This window comes from Lactuca saligna, chromosome 8, assembly GCF_052625555.1.
Source record: "Lactuca saligna cultivar CGN05327 chromosome 8, ASM5262555v1, whole genome shotgun sequence".
Taxonomy (NCBI): Eukaryota; Viridiplantae; Streptophyta; class Magnoliopsida; order Asterales; family Asteraceae; genus Lactuca; species Lactuca saligna.
This window is the reverse complement of record NC_136424.1, coordinates 13,655,413-13,664,114: the sequence shown is the minus strand read 5'-3', so window position 1 is coordinate 13,664,114 and position 8,702 is coordinate 13,655,413. Positions and strand designations below refer to the sequence as shown.

The 8,702-nt window shown below is 38.7% G+C and overlaps 1 non-coding gene across 1 annotated transcript; it reads left to right on the top strand.

Annotated features, from left to right (window-relative positions):
- Positions 1-7,216: 7,216 nt before the first annotated feature.
- LOC145013453 (small nucleolar RNA R71) lies at positions 7,217-7,323 on the top strand. Its single transcript, XR_013665012.1, has one exon. It is a non-coding gene; the product is annotated as a small nucleolar RNA R71 (small nucleolar RNA).
- Positions 7,324-8,702: the final 1,379 nt, after the last annotated feature.

Sequence of the window (8,702 nt, the reverse complement as noted above, 5' to 3'; positions counted from 1 at the left end):
TTAGGGTGCAAAATGCCTCAAAAGGGTAGATCTAGGATGAACAAGCCACATGGGGCCATAAAGCTAACAGATCTGAGCTCCTGGAGCTCAATCTTGCCTAGATCTAAAGGTTAATCCACTTATTACGAAACATTAAGCACAAACAAGCTTGAAGAATTGCTCAAGAGTGTCCCAAATGAAATCCTAAGCATAGAAACAGGGGAAAAACGAGATATACCTCAATGATACAGCTGAAAAACACAATGATGCTTGGATGGCTCTCCTTTCTCTTGATCTCCTTCCCTTCTTGCCTCAAAACCTTCAAGAATGCACACAAGAGCCTCAACTACACAAGAAACAAGCTTAGGACGAGGGTTGGGAGCTCTGGGGGTGAATGGGGGCTGGCAATGGGCAAATATGGGGTTTAAATAGGGAGCAAACCCCAGAAACTTAGGGTTTCATCCAACAGCGGTGACTCGCCGAGTCCAAGATATGGACTCGCCGAGTCGCCAACTTAAACGTGTCCTGGGTCTCGTCCCTACTCGGCGAGTCGGACCTAGTGACTCGCCGAGTCCAAGGCTAAAATTGGGCAATACTCAAATAAAATTCACATACCGGAAACCAGGTGCTACATTTTGAGGCAAGAGGGGGAAGTAGATCAAGAGGAAGGAAAGGAATCCATACATATTTGCACTCTTTCAGCAGTTTCTTTGAGGTATAATCCGTTTTTCCCCTGTTTCTATGCTTATTACTTCATGAAAGTCATTCTTGAGCCAATCCCCAAGTTTGTATGTGCAAATTATCTCGTAATAGGCTGATTGGCCCTTAGATCTAGGCATGGTTGAGCTCCAGGAGCTCAGATCTATTGCCTTTATGGACCCTCGTTGCATGAAGACCCTAGATCTACCCTCTTGAGTACATTTTGAACCCTAAAACTCTCATGGGAGAATATCTACACGTAAAGTTGGAAACTTTACGTGTGATTCGTGTCCTAGGAGTCCAGATCTGTGAATGGCATGGACTGGAATCGAGCAAATCTGTGTATTTTGTAGGTTCATGGCAACGACTCGGCGAGTCGTTCATGTAACTCGGCGAGTCTGCTCTCGAGTCTCCGAATTTGTCCCCCTTTCGTAGTGTCGAGTGTGCAGTGAGTCACGGGGTGTGACTCAGTGAGTTGGAAGCTAAACTCATCTATGGAGGAACTCGGCGAGTCGATTCCCTGACTCGGCGAGTTCAAGGCAATCTCCTTAGATCAAGAACAGACTCGGCGAGTTGTTCATACAACTCGGCGAGTCTCCGCATAAGTGTTCATCGGATGAAGATGAACTCAACGAGTTGTTCATACAACTCGGCGAGTAGGAAGAAGGACTTGAATGTCAGTTTAGAAGAAGAACTCGTCGATTCATAGCCTAACTCGACGAGTAGAAACAGGGACTCAGGACAATCGTCTGGGTAGGAGCTCGGCGAGTTGGAGAGCCAACTCGGCGAGTTGGGTCAACTGAAAGTTGACTCTGACTTTGACTTTGGGCTAGACCTGGGGTAAAATGGTCATTTTACCCAAAGGACAGTTAGCAGTGTTTGATTGAGTATGTTGTGGGAATTGCAGTCGGAGGATTTCTGGAGCAGCAGCAGTTAGTCAGTTCCCGATCAGTTCAGCAGCTACTTTGAGGTGAGTTACCTTCCAGTAGCGGTGGGTCTACGGCCACAATGTCGGCCCACCAGTAGGAGTCGTATGTTAGATGATTGTCTTTGTGATATCATCTTGGTTGCTACTACCTGTTATGTTATGTGTTAGCATGATACGTTATATGTGATAGTAGTAGAGTTCGGTTGTTAGGACCGAAGGGTAGTCAGACACCCCAGAAATGTCTGACAGTATGTGATGATATGTTTGTATGCTGGACTGTTATGTTATGCGATAGAGGTAGTAGGAGGGGACCAGCCCCCGAGGATCGGTTGTTAGGACCGATGGGTAGTCAGCACCCCAGAATGGCTTGACACGGGTAGGACGGCACCCCAGAATGGCCGTATGGGTAGGTCGGCACCCCAGAATGGCCGTACCGGGTAGTCAGGCACCCCAGAATAGCCTGGCAGTATGTATGTTATGTGTTTGTATGATATGTGGTACGATGGGGGAACTCACTAAGCTTTGTGCTTACGTTTTACAGTTTGGTTTCAGGTACCTCTTCTTTGAAGTGGAAGGAGCTGGCGTAGTAGTGGCACATCATGCACACACTCTGGTTTTCGCATTTATGAGATTCACTGGGATTTGTACTCTGATATTTTGATGGGTTGTATGGTTTGGCTTTTAGACATGGTTTACGTTGTGTTATGGTTTGATCAAACAATGTTTTTAATTGTTAATGTTTTCTAAAGTAATGTTTTCAAAACAAAATTTTCGGACGTGAAAATTGGGTCGTTACAGTTGTGATGTCTTGGATAAGACAAAGACCAACTAGGACCATTTTATGAAGTGTTATGATAAAAACTACACTAACTCTTGAATATTTGGTTGTCAAGAAATGTTTATTGACAAGAGAATCTTATATGTCAAGGAGTTAGTGGGAGTCTTAATGGTCTTGAAAGGTTTCAAGAACAAATCAAATAAACCTTATCGATCATCATTAGCACACGAGTTGAGGTTTACAACCTATCGTGTTGACACTATTTTGTTTTCTATGCCATTCTAATTGAGTTGATTTTGCATATGAGTCTATGAGTTCTCGTTTGAATGCACAAAAGGCAAGGACCTTGATCAATGGAAATTACTTTGATAGGCAAAGGTGAACTGCTTAACTACTTGGAAGATATGGTGGGCAGCTGTGCTATCATAAGGCAAGAAATCAAGATTAAGAAAGTTCGGTCCATATGAGTTTGAATTTGTCGTAAATGTTGTTTTAACAAATTCACATGGATAGGAACACATACACCGTTGAAATCTAAGTGTCATAAGATTTCCTCCTTCATGAAAATGATTGTGAGGAAATGCTTTCACTAAGAAACATTTTAAAAAAGATAGTGAGTGTAAAATTGCATTCTCAAATTCGATTATGGTTACGGTATCCCTTTCCATGATTTGAGTTGTGAGGTTTGGCAATTAGTCTTAATTGTTTAGACACACATATGAACTATCTAAGGCAAAGGTGTATAAGTTCAAGAAGCTTTGATAAAAGATTATCAAAGCACTAAGTATTAGAAACATGGACTTAAGAAATTCAATAGGTATTGTTTTTCTGAAAGTTAAGATGTTTATAAATACATGTCGAAGCTAGTGGGAGCATAAGTGTTGTGGTTTATAATAATCATTAAGGGAGAGAATATTATGCTTTATTTCAAATCTAAAAGCTTAGGTTGTGGAATGTTAATAAATTTAGTCAAAAGTACATAGTGTGTTCTTAAATTTCGATTATGATTACGACATTCCTCTTCACAATTCGAATTTTGAGAACATAGCAAATAAAACATTATGGCAAAAGATTGATAAAGTATCAAATCTTTATGTAAGACATTTTGCATCGTGTCCCATATGCTTCGGGTACGTGATCGATTGCAAATGCTATAATATTTGACCATTCTAAAGTTTTCCAAATGTTTAGAGCATTTAGAGGGAAAAAGGACTAGAATCTGTTTTTGACCAAAATAATTAAACAACTATCAAAATGACAATCCAAAGTTCGCCGAGGATTGATCGCTTGTGAGTAGTTGGAAGTATAGTATTGGAAAATATGGAAATGTTTCCATATTGGATGGACCATATCAACGTTATTATGAATAGATAAGATTATATTAAGAATGGGTTGTCATATGGAAAATATGGAAACGTGTCCATATTGGGAATTGAATATTGAAAATCTATATCTAGATTAGAAACTTTTATGCAAAAGGATGTTCAAAGGAATGTACTTTGAGTGAGAGACATCATATCTATGGAATTGTCTTGTAACAATCTCCGATAGAGGACTTTGTAATTTCATTGGCAATAGTCTTTGTGACTTTGGTGCAATAATATTACAAAAGGATCGTTGCATAAAATGTTAGAATCTAGCATATTCTATAAGTGACAAGAATTGATGTTCTTACATTTATAAAATGGATTAGGGGTTATGAAATGAGAATGATTGGAAATGTGTTCAATTTGATCTATTTCACAAAGTAAGAACCATAGGTAGACATTGTGTTCATGCTAAGAGCATGGGACAAGTGTAATAATTCAAGTAAGAAGTTGATTACCCGAAACGACAAATAATGAGTAATCGATATGGTGATAAATAAAAGGTGTTTTATTTATACTCAAAGGTTTGAGGCCATATGGGATTAGTATTATTCTTGTGTTTCACATTGCATGTTTTGACTTCCTGAATAATTTAATTGATTAAGAACGGTCAGGTTATTCGAATGCGCCACAGTCGTTCATATGTTGGATGTATGTATGAATGAAGACTATCGTGAATTGGTGTGTGGATTGTCTAAAATAGTATTAGACATAAGCAAATGTTTGCTGCAACATTCATGAGTGCTTATGAATATGAATTTGAGCATTGGATCAAACCCACGCTCACTTGGATCACTCCATGGATTGTATCACAAGTGATTGGCGAGATGATAACATCTTATATTCTTGAAACCGAGATGTGTGAGTTGTATCTTCCGAATCGGTTGCACATTGATAATATGTAAACGCACCACTAACTTGGTGTCATAAAACATATTGTTGTGTGTGATTCGGTGAGTAAGTGAAAGCGAGCATTGAATCAAAGTTTATCCGTTCCTTTTATCCCAAGTAGGATAAAAGCGATATCTTTGGGCCCCTCGATGGTTTAGTGATGACAAACGTAAATGCTCGGCCGGGCTAGGGCTAATTTGATTTGTTCAATTAGTCAGTCGTCATAAATCGGAAGTCGAGAAATAGTACAAAGAGAATGATTTGAAATCATATCTCATACGATATCTAGAATGGAGGAATATATGATCCCTTATCTAAAGGACAAGCGTATCTGATAGGATCAGAGTTGACAGCGGCTTTGGAAAGCTACGATTGCAGATCAGGATCTGAAGTCATATGCAGAATAGTTATTAGACTTATCCAAGTGGGAGACTGTTGGATTAGTGTCTAAGTCCATAACTATTTTGGTATGTACTTGACCCGATGGTGCATGGTCCTTTTGGGTTGCCTTCACCAAAGCAACTTGATAGGATGAATTATGGAGAGAAAGGATTAAATATGATTTATTAATATATTATGAGAATAATATATTAAAGGAGAAATCATATTGTTTAATTAATATTAGTCAAGAGTTAATTGGTAATTAGTTTTGTGACTAAAAGAGATCAATTAAACTTAAGGGACTGGAATTGTAATTATAAAATAATTGAAATTTGGGCCATGGATTGTCTTATATTAAGGAGTGGACGAATTCTATGGGGAAACCCATGAGGAAATCGTCCAAGGCCTTAAGGAAAGGATTCCATGGGTTGTTTAGGGCTTAAGCATCCAAATTAGGGTTTCCTTGTTAGATAACCCTAATAGCCTCACTATATATAGAACCCTTAAGGCTCAAAAACGTGGGGAAGAATTCTTCTAGGGTTAGAACACGTTTTGGGCAGCCTCTATCCTCTCTCCTCTTCATTCTCTTGCTCTTGGTGTTTGTGAGCCATTAGAGGAGTGATATTTGTGACTCTAAGCTTTCTAAAGTCAATACAAGGAGGAATTGAGATTGTTATTGCTACATAACAATCAAGGTAATGTCTTAAACCCATTATTATGTTAATATGATTACTTGTATGCTAGAATTAGGGTTTATAGTATTGGATAATTTGCATGTACAATAGAGAAACCTAGATCCAAGCATTAGGGTTTGTATGAGCACATAAGATGTTCTTATGAATAAAACCCATCATATCTAACTTCTGATACAATGAATAAGGCATCAAATTAATGCTAGCACCAGAATCGGCTAAAGCATCAACCTTCATGTTGTTACCAAACTCACATGGAAGAGTGAGGCGTCCAGGATCCCCCATCTTCTTAGGTATCTCTCCCAACACAGCTTTTGAGCTTTGCTCACTTAGAATACATTTAGAATTCTTTTTTAGTTGCTGCCGAGTGGCTATCAAGTCTTGTAATAATTGTTGATACTCGGGAATTTTGGACAAGGACTCGACAAAGGAGTATTAATCGGGATACCCTTCACGTGCTTAATAAACTCGAGATGCTCTCTTTCCAATGGACTAAGGGCAGCTCAGGAAGGAAACGACAAAGGCGGCTGATAAGCTGAAACAAAGAAAGAATTTTTCGGTTCAGACATAACCCACGATGTGAGTTTTTCAGGCTTGCGTCGTGAGTTCATCAATTCAGCATCTTTATGATCTTCGAACTTGGGTTTCTTTGGCTTTGGATAGGGCTGTTGTGGCTCTTCTTCCAAGGCTTCCAGGAACTCAGAGATGGCCCCCTCCTCAGTATTTATGGCCATTACGTGAGACTGGGTCTTGTTTTTAGGATTTTTCGGGGACATCTTCTCATGAACCAAAGTGGTTAGTTGACCAAGTTGCACTTCAAGATTATTGATGGAGGCTTGTTGGTTTTTTTATTAAAGCCTGCTATTCTACCATCAATGCATGATGATTCTTAACCAAAGTTCTGTGCTCATTAATAGCAGAATCAGTAGCCTCGTGTCTTTTTTCAGAAGCTATTATAAACTTAATTAACATGGTCTCTAGATCGAGTTTCTTCTCGATTGGTGGTTGTTCTTTTTGGTAGAAGCCTCTGTCAGTTTGTCTATACTTCTCTTCTTTTTGCTTCGTATATTCATCATAGGGCAGCCACTCTTTCTTTGGTTTCCTCCAATATTCATCATACTTGTCCCCACTCGAATAGCAAACTTGTGCTTTCTTGTTTCCATATTCATCCAAGTTGCAATCTTTTGTCAAATGTGGACCACTACATCTCTCGCAACCAGCTCTAATTGCATGAATGGATTGGTCCATTTGTGATTATCTTCTCTCCATAGTGTTAAGCATTGCCATCACCGCAACCATCTCTTCAGGTTGTGCACCCCCAACTCCTTTAATGCCTTCATTCCTTGGATTATTATATTCACGAGAGTGTTTTGCGAATTCTTCAATTAATTCCTTCACTTCTCCCGAATTTTTCTTTGTAAGTAGTCCTTGAGAATCAAGAAGTTGTCTTGTCATCACATTTACCCCATCATAAAATATTGACACCTCTTGTTGAATGTGAAGGTCATGTTGAGGAAAATTCCTTAACAACCCTTTGTAACGGTCCCAAGCTTCGTAAAGTGACTCTCCCGGGTTTTGCTCAAAATTGGCTATTTCCTTTTTGAGTTTAGCAATCTTGGATGGTGGACAGGATTGGTCTAGAAACTGCTCATGCATTTGAGCCCAATTAGTTACGGTACCGAGTGGAAGTGCTTTTAACCAATCCTTTGCAGCTCCTTTAAAGGTAACGGGAAGCATCCTTAGCAAAACGGTGTCTCTGTTAATATTTGGGACATTGAAGTAATCAGTAATGTCATTCACTTCATCCGAAGTGCTTGAACGCATCCTCGTGATCCTTTCCGTAGAATGGGATATCCTTTAGTGTGGAAAGGATATGTCCCTTCAGCTCGAATGTGGCAGTGGCAGGGATTGCAGGTTGTACTAAGCTTGGACCAACATCTTCTCGAATTCTCTTTCTGTAAGCTCCCATGGACATTTCTTCAATATTTGCCATCTCGTGCCTTGGGTCGTTCTCGGGTTCGCTCGTATGTTCTTCAAATTCAAGCTTGGTATCATACTCAGATTCGGTTTGGACGGGTATTTGATCCAAGTGTTCATTCTTGCTTTTGTTCTTTGAGGATGAACTTGACTCCCCCGTTTTCTTCCCTGATTTCTTTGAAAACACTGATTTGAATTCTTGTAAGGGCGTCTTCTTCTTGTGAATTGCAGACTCGGGATCTTCAAGTGGTGGCAACAAAGGTGTGTTTGAGCCTCTGATCATGAACTCCTACAGACAATCAATAAAGACAACGTAAAAACGAACTAAAATAGACAAATAAACTAAAAACTAAAGAAAACTAAAAATCACAGTTCTCACGTCATGAGTTTATAAACTCACGTCGTGAGTTCTGAAAAAAAAACTAAGCAAATTAAAAATTGGAAACAGGGAATAAAAACTAATACTAAAAAAACTTTTGCTGGAAAATTAACTTTTTGCAGGTTTTACCCACAAAAAAGGATCGATTAACCTAAAGCAAATAAATAATAAACTAAGCCATTCCCCGGCAACAGCGCCAAAAACTTGAAGTGCACGGAAGTACCCACTAATTTTAATATTTATAACCTAACAAACTTAGACTAACTATGCACTTATAGGCAGTGTACCTAGTAAGATTACAGTATAGCTTAGGTAAGTCGGGTGTCGATCACATGGAACGGTGTTACTTTATTTACTACTAAATTAATCTAGTTATTAACAAGCTAAAAGGGGGTTTTTTTTTATCTAATTTTGCAAGTTTAGATGAACTTAATTCTTTAACGATAACTTAATCAATAAACAAAATACTTCTATTAGTTCGAATCCACTTTCACTCAATGGTTATACATTAGCTATAACTATTACTGTTGGTGGCCAATTAAGATAGTATTAGTAGTTTAGTTCTAAATCTACTAATTATTAATCAATTCATGTAATTCTATTTGTGTTCATTCAATAGTTAACACAAAAT